We start from the raw sequence: 14,750 nt of genomic DNA on the forward strand, positions 1-14,750 counted from the left end.
TCCTCTATCTCTGGAAGAAACTCTGAAGGGAAAATAAGATTGTTTTATGAACACTCATTTTCCCCTAGTGCTCAGCATTTCCAGACGGATCCTGAGGTGACATTTCAGTGGGTTCAGTTCTAGGTGATCTGATTTAATGGTCTTGAAGCTGGAGGGTCAGCGTCAGGCTTTAATAAATAGCTCGACCCTAGCTGGGCAGCGGCAGAGGGAGCATTCATTCATAACAAAGATGTAGTGCAACCATAAACTCCATTGCGAGAGCTGAGCGGTGTACACTTAAGAAGAGATTATTGATTGCAGCACATGAACAGCTGACCTTGCCTAGAAGACTACAGAGGACTTTTTCTGTAATAAATGGGGAAAAAAAAAAATAGGCTGCTTTCTGAGAACAGTCTTCTCAAGGAAAATCGGCTTTTGCTGGAATTTCCTCATGATGGGAAGTAAATACTTGATAGTCTTTATCCTCATGCACATCCACTGTAAAAGAAGAGGCAGTTTCACTTTGCTTCATCATGTTTTACCTTGTACAATATATCTACTATCTACTTCAGTGCCTATTAGTCTTTTATTTGTAGCAATTTCCTACAAGTACCAGAAACCTGCCTTATCTCGTCTCAGCAGAAAGCAGAAATAAGTTGCAAAATAATGGTCAGGCCTGTTAGCCTTAGTGTTAGTGTAGGTTATCTTAGCACAGCATGTATTTTGTTTGAGAATTAATTAAATACAAATCTAGAAACCACCTGGAACCTGAATAGTTCGCCGTCATTCCGAAGGACCTTACCAATTGCCATATCGACAGCTGTTCCACAACCATCTGTACGTCAGCACATAAAGCTCCTGGGCTGTGATGCTACCTTCTGCCGCAGAGGTGGGCATGGCTGCCTGACTTCTATCTCATTTCATGCCTGTGTCCACATTCTCATTGTGCAATTGCTGTTTCTGCATCTCGTGCTGAGATCTGAGCTCGTGATAACAGATGGAAATGCTCGGTCCCAGCACACCAAGTTATTAGGTTCATACTGTATTAGCTCTCTGATTTTTCTCTGTCTGCTAGAAATTAAATTATTAACTTTGAATCTGATTTCCTTGCAGCAGCTATGCTCTGGTTTCACTGGGCTGATGTCCCTGGCCTTACTTCCAACACTTGTTTGTGTAGATCAGCTGCAGCTTCATCAAAGCAAACTGTGATGTCAATGGCAATGAGATCAGCCCCCAGCTTCTGCTTGGGATCACTCCTCTACCAGCCGCAAGCACTAAATATCACACCCCCATCTCCTGCAGGAGGGTGCAGGGCTTTACGCCCACTTAATCCAAGACCAATCGATCCTTTTAGTCTCGCTGCTTCTTTCCAAGGCGTGGGGGCACCTCCCAGCTGGTGGTACTGGACTAACAAGCCCAAAGCCAGGCTGTGTGCGAGCCCCGCACCCAGCGTGTGATGATGCACGGCAACACGCAAGAGGAATAAGTGTGAATCTGATGGTATCTACATGATAGCACTTCTTCTCAGCTTTTGAGGAGCTGGCAATAATTTTTCATCTTTCTTCTGGCTTTTGACTTGTTCCTTAAAAAAACGTAGGCTTCATCAGTAAGCAGAGGCCATGCGTGGGTGGCACCAGGAGAGCGGGTCGGGGCTCAGCAACGGGAGCTCTTGTTAGTCCACAGAGTGTGATTTTCAGAGGAAGCCTGAGCAGATGCATTCAGCAGAAAAGCTGCAGTAAATGGCAAACAGCCCCGTTTCTGCCACTGCCGGTTTACTGACCTGGTTTTCTGAGAGGTGAAGGAAGGCCCCCAAACTCATTTGCCATTTCTCCGTGGGCCCCATGCCTGGTTTTCTGCCCGCTAACTCGGCTGAAGGCAGAGCTGCGGAGTCCGCCCGTCCCACCGTGCTGACTCAAGGGCCGGGCTTGGACCACAGGCGTTATCTGATTGCTGCAGGTGGGGACCCACAGCCCAATGCTCTCCTTAAATGCTTGAGCCCGGTCTTGGTCCGTGCTGCTGCCATCTGTTAAAACCAGGAGGGAGGCCAGCGGGTGGTTCTTCAAGAAATTAATACAATTTAAGCCTAAAATTTTCTGTGCACCGAAAATGAGAGGACACAGATTTGTGATCCTCACTCAGCATGTGTCTGTGGCTGAGCGGTCTTTTTTTTTTTTTTCTCCTTCTTTTTCCCTCTGCGAGGGGCCTGTGACCTTTTCCCTCTCCTACGGAGGGAAGCCTGGTAGGAAGAGCGGGTGCAGGATCACAAGACCATAATGGAAGTCGTCTGATTTTTGCAGCAAGTTTATAATCAGTCCTGCCTGGGCTCTCTGTCTCACGGCACCTTCCACCTCCGCAAACACCCTGTGGCTGCAGAGGTTGAGAGCTGCATTTAGAAGCATACAATCACCTAGCTTGGAAGGGACCTTTAAGGAGTTAGGTGTTTGAGGGAAGACGTCTCTTGCCTGCAGACCCAGGTGGCCCTCAGTGGCATCGTATGGTTGAGGTGGACCTGGGGGAAGGATGCACATGGAACCCCACCTTCCCCTGTCTATGGCCCGGCACAGACCAGCAGCACTCCAGTCTCCCACATCAGCGCTGGAATGGCTCCTGTGAAAGCACCTCTGGCAAGCAAGATTATTCTTCTTCTCCGGACAGCTAGTCTGAATGCCTTGCTACAGCTTGGAGAAAAAATCAGTTACAGAAAGCAGCACGAGCATTTGTTCTGTGGGATGGAGTACAGAGAGTGTCTGCTTTTAAAACACGTCCCCGAGAGAGGCACTTACAAACACAGAGTGCTTGCTCATCTGTCACGCTTCTTCAAGAAATTAATACGATTTAAGGCTAAAATTTTCCATGCACTGAAAACGAAAGGATACAGATTCGTGATCCTCACTCAGCCTGTGTCCGTGTGGGTCAGAGACGCTCCCCGGACAGGCACTGGCCGGGAGATGCCAGCGTGGGATCTCCGTGCCCAGCCTCATGCCGTCTCGCTGCAAGCAAATGGAACATGAGTGCGATTTTCTGGTGTGATGCACCCTGGCCGGGAGCTCGTTCATGATTTATTGGCAGGAAGGCAAGCAGACAAAACACAACTTCTGAATTCCCAGAAAGGCAAAGAATTGTAAATGCTAATGAAACTGAGATAATGGAGCAGAAAATAATGGTAGGGAATGAGTCAATATTTAATAAAGCTTATATCCGAGTGTAAAGCAGCACTTTCCAAACTCGGGTGGAGACAGAGGCTAGACTAGATGTGTATCTCTGTGCCTATCTGTCAGCTTTAAACCGGCTGTAAAAACTGTGAGTAGGACAGAAGCATCACAATCCTTTTTTAAGACGGGGACATTTTCTAACCTTTGCGGACTGTTATTATTAATTGCAAAAAGATTTTTCTCTCTTTTTTTTTTTTTTTTTTTTTTTTTTTTTCCCTGGAAGAGTTATCAGTGTGTGGAATGGAAGGGCTGGAGTTCGGTCGGCTCCTCGGCCCTCAGCTGGCTCGCTGCTCCAAACGACAGCCGTGGGACAATGCCGGCCATTGTAGCCACCGCAGGAGAAAAGCTCGGTGAGCTTCCACGCAGGCTTCGGACAGAAACGCTGCACAAGTTTCCATTGTTTTTCCACCAAAGGCTTTTGACAAAGAACTCCCGAGGATGGTTAGGCAAGAGGAATAAAATTAATTTAATTTCTTCAGCTGATAGGAGCTGTTTAGAGGCCTTAAATGGGTTTCAGAACTCATGAGAAAAATATGGATTTCAATTTACAGGACTGATTAATAACATTTGTCTCCCAGCAAGGCAGGGGGAGGGGGAGGATTTGCAATAGCGGGAGTTGTGCAGTCACTGGAAACACCTTTTGCAGCCCTTGTGTTTTAAAGCAGGTTTTCTAATCTCACCAGCTCTCCCTTCATCGATGTCTCGCTGCGGCCGGAGCTCCCAGCAGCGCTGAGCTCCCCTGGCCAGGGCTGTGCTGGGCATGGCCCCCCCTCAGCCCCCTCCTGGACGCATAGCCGGTGGCCCCAGGTGCTCCACAGACACAAGGGCAAGGCAGGGCAGGCAGCACTGCAGCCCTCGTTTTGCCTTCGTTGTAAATTTAGGGACTCGTGCATTTCCCAAGGGAAAGAGTTGCCTGCATCCATGTCCGCATCCCTGACCGCTGGAGAATCCCAGAATCCCAGAGCGTCCGGGGTCGGCAGGGACCCCTGGAGGTCACCCGGTCCCAGCCCCTGCCAGAGCAGGGTCCCCCAGAGCCGTCGGGCAGGAACGCGTCCAGGCGGGTTTGGGATCTCTGCAGAGCAGGAGACTCCACACCTCTCTGGGCAGCCTGGGCCAGGGCTCGGGCACCCTCCCAGGAAAGGAGTTTTCCCTCCTGTGGGGCTGGAAGTTCCTGTGTCCCGGTTTGTGCCCGTTGCCCCTTGTCCTGTGCGCGGGCACCACTGAGAAGAGTCTGGCCCCACGCTCTTGCCCCCCGCCCTGTAGCTGTGGCTGGGCATTGCTGAGATCCCTCTCAGGCTGCTCCTCTCCAGCGGAACAGCCCCAGGGCTCTCCGCCTGTCCTCAGCACAGAGATGCTCCGCTCCCTCAGCATCTCCGCAGCCTCCGCCGGACTCTCTCCAGCAGTTCCCCGTCCTTCTGGAAGCGGGGAGCCCAGCACGGGGCCCAGTGCTGCAGCTGTGGCCTCCCCGGGGCAGGGCAGAGCAGAGGGGGAGGATGGCCTCCCTCCACCTGCTGGCCAGGCTCCTGTTAATGCCACCCGGGACACCACTGGCCTCCTTGGCCACAAGGGCACAAGCGTGGGGTGTGGGCTGTGCCGGGGATGCTTCCCATTGCCCACTGAACAGAGGATTGTGTAAGGACAGGGTATGGGCTCTCTGCTTGTTGCTGTACCTTGTGAGGTCCCACCTGGTCCCATGGCGCGTGTAAGGCCATTAGGAGGATAAGTGGTGTCACAGGCTTCACAGGGCTGATTTTGACCAAACTGGTGTGACTGTCTTCACCTCTAAGGGCCCATTTGTAGTGGGTACTGGTCTGAGATTACTCAGCCTCAGCTGATAGCTTTTCAGGGGAGCAGAGATCACTGCCGTGCAGGCCCAGGTACATGAATCTGGAGTTCCTCAGCTGCCCGAGGAGCTTGCTGGGAGCTGGACCCTTGGAGAAGTCATTGCTCTGCTCCTGACCCATGGCCGGCTGGCTGGCAGGGGCAGGATGGACCAGGACATGGATGGATCAGTTTCCCTCCAGGTCCCACAGTGCAAGGTTTTGTTCCGACGCTAAATTAAATGAAAGATCAACAACTCGGATTTTCCCATAAAACAAAAATTTCCCCTTTCCGACCAACTCTAAACATCCCCGCTTCTATTACAAGACAAGGATAACAGAAGTTCACACTGAATTATTTACTACCTCAGTGAAACAGGGGACTGGAGGCAGACTGGCTCGCTTCGCCTGAACCCAGGCAAGAGTGAAATGACGTTAGACGCAGGGAGCGTGAAGAAGACTTGCTGCATCTTTAATAGCTTTTTTAAGAAACCAGCTGTGAGGGTTTGGAGGTACCAGCTGATAAGACTTCCGAAGTCCCCATCGCTTTCTGGCCCGCTGGCCGGCTCTGTCTGGCGGTCCCCAGTTGTGGCAACACCGCCCTGGGGACCAGCACAGCCTTGGAAAGCCGCATCCCAAACCTTCCTGCATCTGGAGCAACCCTTGTGATTTGGTTGCATCGGTCGCACAGCCGGCGGGATTGTGCCTCGTCCTTGACCGTCTGCGCTTCAGGCGGACAAGGCGGAGGAGCTCGCAGTGCCGCCTCCCTGGGGACAGAGCCATACCACAGAGAACGCAGGTTTCCCACTTGTTAGGAACATAATTAAAGCACATTTCCCAGAAAACAGGCTGGGGTGACAAACCGAGCCTCTTCTTTGCATGGCGCAAAACTCAGGCTGAACCAAGACGCGTGTGTGTGTGTGCGTGCCTGTTATATATATTTTTAAGACACGTGTCTGCATATGCATGGATGTTAGATCTGCAACCTTTTTAATGTTTCAAAGGAAATGAAGCTGTTGCTAGAGAAAATATTTACAGATGGATAGCAGTCGCTACATCCTTTTGGCTGCTGTCTGGATGCTTGCATTGCAAATCATATCACTCAGCTACAAAACCAGGCCAAGCTAGTAATTATTGTTAGGGCCGCGAAACGGGAATTGAGTGTGACCAGTGGCCATGCAAAGTGCTAAGACGTGTGTCAGACAAAATGCTTATTCAGAAGGATTTTAAACAGTGTCCTGAAATGGACTGCAACGTTATCTAAAAGCCGTTTAACGGAGCGCTTTTCCATACATGATTGCTATCCCATTCCTGCCGACTCAGCTCCTCTTTGTTTTGCTTCTCCTTGCTAGCTAGAACAGAGATGCTGCAGTGCACGACTGGGTGGGTGACCTCAGTCTCAATGCCAAATGGATGACTAAAATGAACACAGAAAATACAATCCATTGTCTTCTCCCTGAAATGCCAGCTTTGTTCCACGTGGAGCGGCTGGCTTATCGGTATAACCCCTTCGATGCTTCGATGCTGCACCGAGATTCAAACTCTGCAGCCCCTGCCCTATCATTAATTTAGATTTTAAAAAATACAGTGGTGTCATATAAAGGCTTCTTTTGCACCTTGCAAGTGGCAGATTGCGTGGGATGAGGTGGTGCAATGCCATTCACTGAAAGCAACGCAACCTCCATGTGCGGAGTTTGGCACAAATCCACGCAGTTTTCATCTCTGGCTGTGGCTTAATCTGTGCGTGGGGGCTAAAGACATTTTTTTACTGTGTACAAAATGACAATCTTCACAATCTTGGCAATCGCTGGGCCTGGTCCCCTGCAGAAAGCAGCCAGAGGAGAAGCGTATCGGGTATTTTCTCCAGCGTCGCGGTAGCAGATCACTGACTGTGGGGCACGAGACACTCCCAGCTCTCTCCTCGGAGAGCTCGATTCCAGCAAAACCCGCGGGGCTGTGAATCCCACACGGCGCTCCGGATTCAGGCACTTAAACCCTGGAGAAGGGTTCAAGTCAAACCGTGCCTTCCTTCTTGTCTCTTGCCCAACCTGGGCTGCTGTTTGCTGGGCAAGAAGGGTCCATGTTGGACACCTTCATCCCACCGTGGGCTGCAGGGGACCTTGGCTCAGCTCTGTGTTGACAACAAAGAGGATATGTGATGGAAGTGTGTACAATCATGGGAAGTTACTCACTAATTCTCCAAGATGAATAAACTGTGGGATTCAAAACTGGCTTAATTCGTGGAGGAGAAAGTTCATTCAATGGAGCGGTGCGGGTGCAGCCTCAGAGCAAGAAGGTGCCATCCCTGCAGGGTGCTCAAGGTGGCAAATTGCCAGGGGAAGAATATTTCTCTTTTTCATACATTTCCCAATATATCCTCTACTGGCCATTCCCAGAGACAGAAAGCTAGCTGGACCTTTGGTTCTCCTGTCTTTTAAATCTTAATCTCTTCTCCAGCTGAATTCCCCAGATCTGGAGGGGGTGCAGCAAAGGGCTACCAAGATGCTGAGGGGACTGGAACACCTCTCTTATGAGGAAAAACTGAGGGACTTGGGTCTCTTCAGTCTGGAAAAAGGATGACTGAGGGGGGATCTTATCAATGCTTATAAATACTTAAAGGGTGGGTGTCAGGAGGATGGGGCCAGGCTCTTCTCAGTGGTGCCCAGGGACAGGACAAGGGGTAACGGGCACAAACCTGACCACGGGAAGTTCCATCTCAACACGAGGAGGAACTTCTTTACCCTGAGGTTGGCAGAGCCCTGGCACAGGCTGCCCAGAGAGGTGGTGGAGTCTCCGTCTCTGGAGACATTCAAACCCGCCTGGACGCGTTCCTGTGCCACCTGCTCTGGGTGACCCTGCTCTGGCAGGGGGTTGGACGGGATGATCTCCAGGGGTCTCGTCCAACCCTATGATTCTATGATTCTATGATTTTGTGATTCTATGATCTTAAGGGAGGACAGAGAACGCAGCCCCCGCCGGGAGGTCAGGCAGCGCCGAGCTCCGTCACCGCCTGTGCCCTTCTCGCCCGGCCGTCAGGAGAGACCTGCCCGCCCTTTCAGTAAATCATCATTTACCAGCAAACAAGCTCTATTATTATTATTATTATTATTATTTGTAATTCGATGAAACTCAGAATTAAAACAAGTGTGTCTATATCAGCCAGCTGCAGAATTGATAAAGCACTTTAAGCTTTTTTGGAGGGTGGGAGGGAAAACTCCCCCTTCCTCCTGCAACTACCCGCCGTGGTGTCGCTCCCGTGGGTCTCCGCAGCTGACGTAAGCGGCAGACCTGGCCCCTGGCCCCACTGAAGCTGAAGCCCCCTCGTCTCGGGACAGAGAGGTAGGATTTGATCAGAAACCACATCCAGGGTCTGGTTTTCGAAGGGGCAGGATGTAGCACGGGTGACAGCCTGGTCTGTGCTGGGGTGTGCGGTCCGTACAGGGATGTCTTTGGCCAGAGCCCAGGGCCAGGTGCTCTACGTTTGCCCAACAGGGAGAACCCTCATCGGTACACGTCCTTCTCAGTGCCCACTTAACTGTCTGGCTACAGAAGCCATCTATGAAAGCTCTGGGTTTGTGCTAAACCCAGCAGGTGATGTTTCCATCCTACGCGGGTTGCTGTGATTTCCCAGCTGGTTGGAAGCTCCTCCGGCTCCATCACTCGACGCACAAAGGTAGCTCCCGCAGTCAGATGCCGCTTGTAGGGACAGAGCTGTGATCCTCACTTGAATTCACATGCAATCCCTTTCTTGCTTATCTGCAAGCTTGGGAACGTTACTGTCAGTTTGCTGTTGAATTTTCCAAGTGCTTTAACACGCGTCAAGCAAGATTGCTACGGGGTCCCAGAGAGAGCACATTTACAGCAGCCTCTAAAGGAGCGTGATGGGGGGGACCGGGCCCGGGGGTGATGATCTGCTTGTCCCTCTCGCAAAGGCTGGTGCAGCACTCGGTTACCAGATACACCGGATAAAAGGTCTTTGCGTGAGATAAGCTGCCACTGTGTTGACAAGGTCAAGTACTGGACGAAAAGCAACGAAGATACAAACCCCACGTGAGCGGCACAACAGGGGCAGGGGGATCCCGCTCCCGGGTGGGGTTTCCAGCGCATCGCTGTCCTTCCATCCGTCTGCTCCTGCCATGCTCAGGACAGACATCTCCGCGCCCATCCTGCCCGCTGACCCTGCACCCCCGCAGCTCAGTCCTTCAATTCTAGGGATCGCCCACAAACGGGCTAAAAGCAGCAGAGTGTTTTGTGCCCCCTGATCCCCGAGGGCCGGGCAGGGAGTTTGCTGCTGGTCACCCACCCAGCTGCTCCCGGCCAGAGACATCCCTGCCCCGGCCGCACCAACCCATCCAGGTCCTCCTTTGGGAAAAGCGAGTAAATAAACAACCAACCCACAGCAGAATCCAGCCCGGCCAACTCCTCACGCCCTCCCTCTGTGCAAAGTGGGTTCAGAAGAGTCAATGGTTTTTCATGATGTGGGTGTGATTAATGAACTTAATCACAGGATACTTTGATCCGTCTCTTGTTTTTAAAGGATAGTCGAAAACAAGAAGAACGGCTACCCTTTGTGCTTTTGTAATTTTGTTAATCGTGGAAACCAGTGAGACTTTTGCATAGTCAGCACATGCATGCATTATAAAATATATTTGCAAAACACAACAACACTTGCTTTTATATTCTGAAGCCAGCGAGCATATCCTAGTTGGCAGAAAGCTCAAAGGAAATTTATGAAGACCCAAAAATCTTGCAGGAATTTAATTAAACTTTAATCTTGGTAACATACATATCTGCTTATACAGTGTCATCTGCAAACAAAGACGCTTCGGTATTTATGTCTCTGGGTCTCCTCGCTTCAGTTTGCCGGCCACTCGGCATCGAGCCTGCTCACATCTTGTCACACAGCTCGGCCGGAGATGATCCCTCTGTCCCCGGGTCCCATATTCCCTTCCCACACGCAAACGGAACAGGGAGAATCTGCCCTTTTGTGCGCAGGGTTCACAGCGGTGCTCGTGGTCCTCCCCAAGGCACTACTGAGCAGCCAAAGGCTGCAGCTGGAAAAGAGCAATTTATAGATGGTTTGCATTTTGGTTTTGGCTGCATGGGCTGGTCAGGGAGGGGGCTGTGGAGGGGCCACATCTGCCACCTTGCTCAGTGCCACCCACCTGTGCCACCGTCCCCACCGCCGCCGGGGATGGGCGGCACGTGGTCTGCCCGGCCCCAGCATCACCAAACGGCAGCTCCATGGCTGGGCCATCCCTCGGCCCCACCTCCGCCTCCGGGCTGCGACGTTCGGAGAGTTTGCACGTCTTTGGAGAGAATGAGAGGCGCAGCCCCCCCGCCCGCAGCCCCCCGGCTCTCCGCACCCCGAGCCCATCGTCTGCTCCCTGCGGGCAGCTGGCCCCGCCGCCGGCACCACTGTGCCGAGACCGGGCAAGGCGTTTGCGTGAACCCCAGGGACCCAGCAATGCCCCTAGAAAGCAGACGGAACATTTATGTGAAGGGAGGAAATTCAGACTGAATTTAAAAATTAAAGATTCTTAATTAGCAAATTCTTTATTGAAGAGCAGTTTCCATTGGCGAGTACGTGATTCCTCATTGCTTGAGGGATTTAAAACCAGACTACTCTCTGCTCCAAAAAAGAGCTATAAGCAACAGTTCTTTGCTTATAATGAACTGGAAATACTGGCAAGTCTCCACCTCCTTCAAATATTTTCCCTTCTATCTTCAGAGGTTAAAATAAATTATTCTGAGATGTAACAGATGTAGAATGCAGTCAGTGACATTCCTCCAGCTTTTTTAACTGAGTTTTCTTTCCTCTAAAATACGTAAGAAGCAGCAATGGTTAACGTCTGTTCCCTTGGACGGGGATGATTTGGGAGCAGGCGTTCCCCGGGATGGAGCAGCTCTTTCCCAATCACTATGGCGATGCCCAGGAGGGGACCACGGCACCGATGTCCTCGTGGGCTTGGGGGATGGCACCGGTGGGACCTGCCTGGTCGCCGCAGCCAGAGCCCCATCCCGCCGTGAGCCCACACTGGAACACAGTGAATTTATTGCCTGAACCGTCAATCATACAAGTCACTCCTGCTTATTAGCACTAGTATTAATGAAGCTACTAGAAAACCCTGTTGTAATAGCGGAGTCCTTCCAGCAACCTTCTGTGATACACTAACACCAATAATTGCAATAATAAGGGTAAAAGTCGTAGTCCTAACAACGCCGAGAACCCCTCGGTTGCGGACACCCCTGTGCCGAGGGGCTGCAGGAAGCTTTGCTGTGCTCATGTTTCCCAGTTGGCAGCAGGAGCGATGGAGCCACTCAAGCATTTTCGGGTGAGTTCAGCTGCCGCGCACCGAAGAGACGCCCTGGCGCGGTTTGGCGAGCGGGCAGGGCCAGATCCTGCCCGGAGAGCATTCCCGGAGGAGTTCAGCTGAAGCCCATGGGGGGACTTTGAAGTAGTGGGGTCCAGCTGAAAGAGGACCTGCAGTGCTTTAACCGCAGAGCTGTTTCACACAGAGCCTTTCGGACAAGATGGTATTCATTTTTGGGTACTTAGTAAGTGCAGGCTGGACCCCGTGCAGCCCAGCTCCCCTCCCCAGCCAGGCCGGCCAAACACACTCATCACGCAAGACTATTTCTGGAGCAGCAATGAAATAACATCTTTTTAAATATTAAGAAAACTCGTGCGACACTATTTCAACTCATTTACTCCTTGTACGCGTGTTTGGGATTCTGTCAAGGGAGAACGGGTTGGGTCTGAACACGAGTGCAGGAGCGGGAGGTGCGAGAGAAGGCAGCCAAATGCCCCATCCCGTATTTGAGGGGGAAACGCAGCAAGGGAGAAGTGGTTAAACGGGAAGTTTTCGACAACGCCAACAGGTCCAGATCGGGCGTTTACACGTCCACGAGCTTCTCTTGTAATGACAGCACAGGGAAACCTTCCTCCTGTCTCCTGGCCCGGCCTCATCGCCATCGCAGGGCTGCAGCCGGCAAAACCCTCAGGGGGCAAAGCGGGGCTTCTGCTGGCAGAAACGATGCTTTTTCTATTAATTAACTAACTCCTGATAAACCACTGTCTTGTGGAAACTGAGCTGGCTCTGCCACTGGGCTATTTCACACGCGTTTATCCTACGTATATATTCCAGATCGATTTTACAATTTGTGATTTATAGAAATATAATAGCATCATGGTAAGTTTTAATATTACACAATGCAGTAAAATATTTTTAAAAATCAACTAATTAGTCCCAGTATCTGGAGGAGGTCTCAGAGCAGGAGGACGTGCTTTGGTCACAGCCAGGGCGGGTGACACCCCCCCCACTTTGTGCTTTGTCGCGTTCCCGGTGACACTTCGGACACGCAGGAGGAGGCTGCAGCGCATCAAATGTTTTGGGGAAGGGAAACGTTACGATCCTCACCCTCTCCTTTTTCTGTATTGAAAAAAAAATCAATCCACCAAGTGGTTCTGGGGGCGGCAGCCCTGGTTCAGACACGGGGGTGCGACCGTCCTGCTCGGGTGCAGTCACCCCGAGTCCCCGCTGCGGCGAGGGCAGCACACCAGCACCGCCGCGGCCCCGCGGCATTTCCAAGTCAGGGCTGTGGTTGCCCATGAGCAAGTTCAAAGCTGTAACTTTTTTTGATGACATAAACAAAACGGGCAGCAGCAGCCTTTCTATTATTTAAACAAATCCTCAAATCCCCTGGCCCTCTTCCTTTTTCTTTTTTAACAAATGCCAGAAGCCTTTTTGGTAGAAAAAAGAAAATTGCCGGTGGCCAAACCACCAGATTTGTGCTTTTGGTCTGTGTCCTAATGGGGTGTTAGCGCTGGCTGCTGCTTCGGAAGTGGCAGATGGCCGTCCACGCTGTTTATTTTGCATTTCCCCCCCCTCGGCCACAGCGTCTCCAGGAGCGCAGCCTCCCTTGCCATGGGTGGCCAGTTTTGGCTCGCCAGCTCCTTGCTCCGTGTGCCCAACGCCAACTGCAGTGCACGTATTGAACAGGAAATATTACAGTGGCTCTTATCAGGATTCATTCACTAAATTAAGCTGTAGTTGTGTTGTTTTCTATTAAGCTATTAAATAGCACAACTTCCACCGCACGGAGAACAGCCTGTTGCTGGAAGGGAGCTTCCGGTCATCGGCCCCGCGCCCGAGGAGCACCGTGGCTTGTGTGGAGGCTCCCCATCCTCTGCCTTCGGCCCCAGTGAGGAGCACTGCGGGGGGGTGCCTCCCCCCAGGCACCCCGGGCTCCCACTGGCTGCGGGAGGTTTGCTGAGGGTGCTGTAGGTGCTGTAGAAGCCTCCGGAATGCTCTGCAGGGAAACGCTCCACCTGGAGAATCCCTCTACTCAGGAATAGGGTGAGCTTCTGCCTTTGCAGGAATAAAAACTCGGAAAGCATTGGCCCAGGGAGGGGACATGCGTCTGTGAAGGAATGTCATCCAGAGGGACCTGGACAGGCTGGAGAGGTGGGCACATGCCAACCTCATGAAGTTCAACAAGGCCAAGTGCAAGGTCCTGCACGTGGGTTGGGGCAATCCCAAGCACAAATCCAGGCTGGGTGGAGAATGGCTGGAGAGCAGCCCTGAGGAGAAGGACTTGGGGGGGCTGGTGGATGAGAAGCTCAACATGAGCCAGCAATGCACACTGGCAGCCCAGAAACCCCCCGCAGCCTGGGCTCATCCCCAGCAGCGTGGGCAGCAGGGCCAGGGGGGGATTCTGCCCCTCTGCCCCGCTCTGTGAGACCCCCCTGCAGCGCTGCCTCCAGCTCTGGGGCACCAACAGCAGAAGGACACGGAGCTGTTGGAGCGGGGCCAGAGGAGGCCCCGGAGATGCTGGGAGGGCTGGAGCCCCTCTGCTGTGGGACAGGCTGAGAGAGCTGGGGGGGTTCAGCCTGGAGAAGAGAAGGCTCCGGGGAGACCTTCCAGCCCCTTCCAGGCCCTCAAGGGGCTCCAGGAAAGCTGGGGAGGGACTCTGGAGCAGGGAGGGGAGCCATGGGACGAGGGGGAAGGGTTTTACGCTGCAAGAGGGGAGATTGAGATGAGATGTGAGGCAGAAATTGTTTGCTGTGAGGGCGGTGAGCCCCTGGCCCAGGTTGCCCAGAGAAGCTGTGGCTGCCCCATCCCTGGAGGGGTTCAAGGCCAGGTTGGACGGGGCTTGGAGCAACCTGGGCTGGTGGGAGGTGTCCCTGCCCAGGGCAGGAGGTGGCACTGGCTGGGCTTTAAGGTCCCTTCCAACCCAAACCGTTCTGTGATTGTATGAGTCAGGGGGGCTGAGGTTGAGAGCTCCCCAGGACAGGGAAGCCTGAGATGGCCAGGTGAGCAGCTCCTGGCCACCGAGTCATGTACTGGCCCATTCACCCACTGCTGCCTCCAGTTAATGATTGATCAGCCCACTCGGCAAAATGGTCCATGAATAACTCATAAACTTCCCCGACACCTTCATCGTTTGCCCAGGTCCAGTGGGTGGCGGCAGGGGCTGGCTCTGCCCCAGGCTGCTCGCAGGCTGCCTGTCCCCCGATTTCGGCTCTCCCCCCGCAAGCCCATACGCCGCAGGAGGAGTGAAGACGCCGGATCCCAGCTCGGCTTGCACAATGCTTCAAATTAGCTGTTTCGGCAAATGTCCCCACAACAAATACATTTGCCATAGTTTCTGTGACATAAAGGGACAACGTCAAAGTGAGCTGAACTGATTCCCGCATTTCAGTTAATATTTATAGGAAGCTTTGCTCTAACGCCGT

Source organism: Rissa tridactyla, chromosome 7 (genome assembly GCF_028500815.1).
Source record: "Rissa tridactyla isolate bRisTri1 chromosome 7, bRisTri1.patW.cur.20221130, whole genome shotgun sequence".
NCBI classification, from domain to species: Eukaryota; Metazoa; Chordata; class Aves; order Charadriiformes; family Laridae; genus Rissa; species Rissa tridactyla.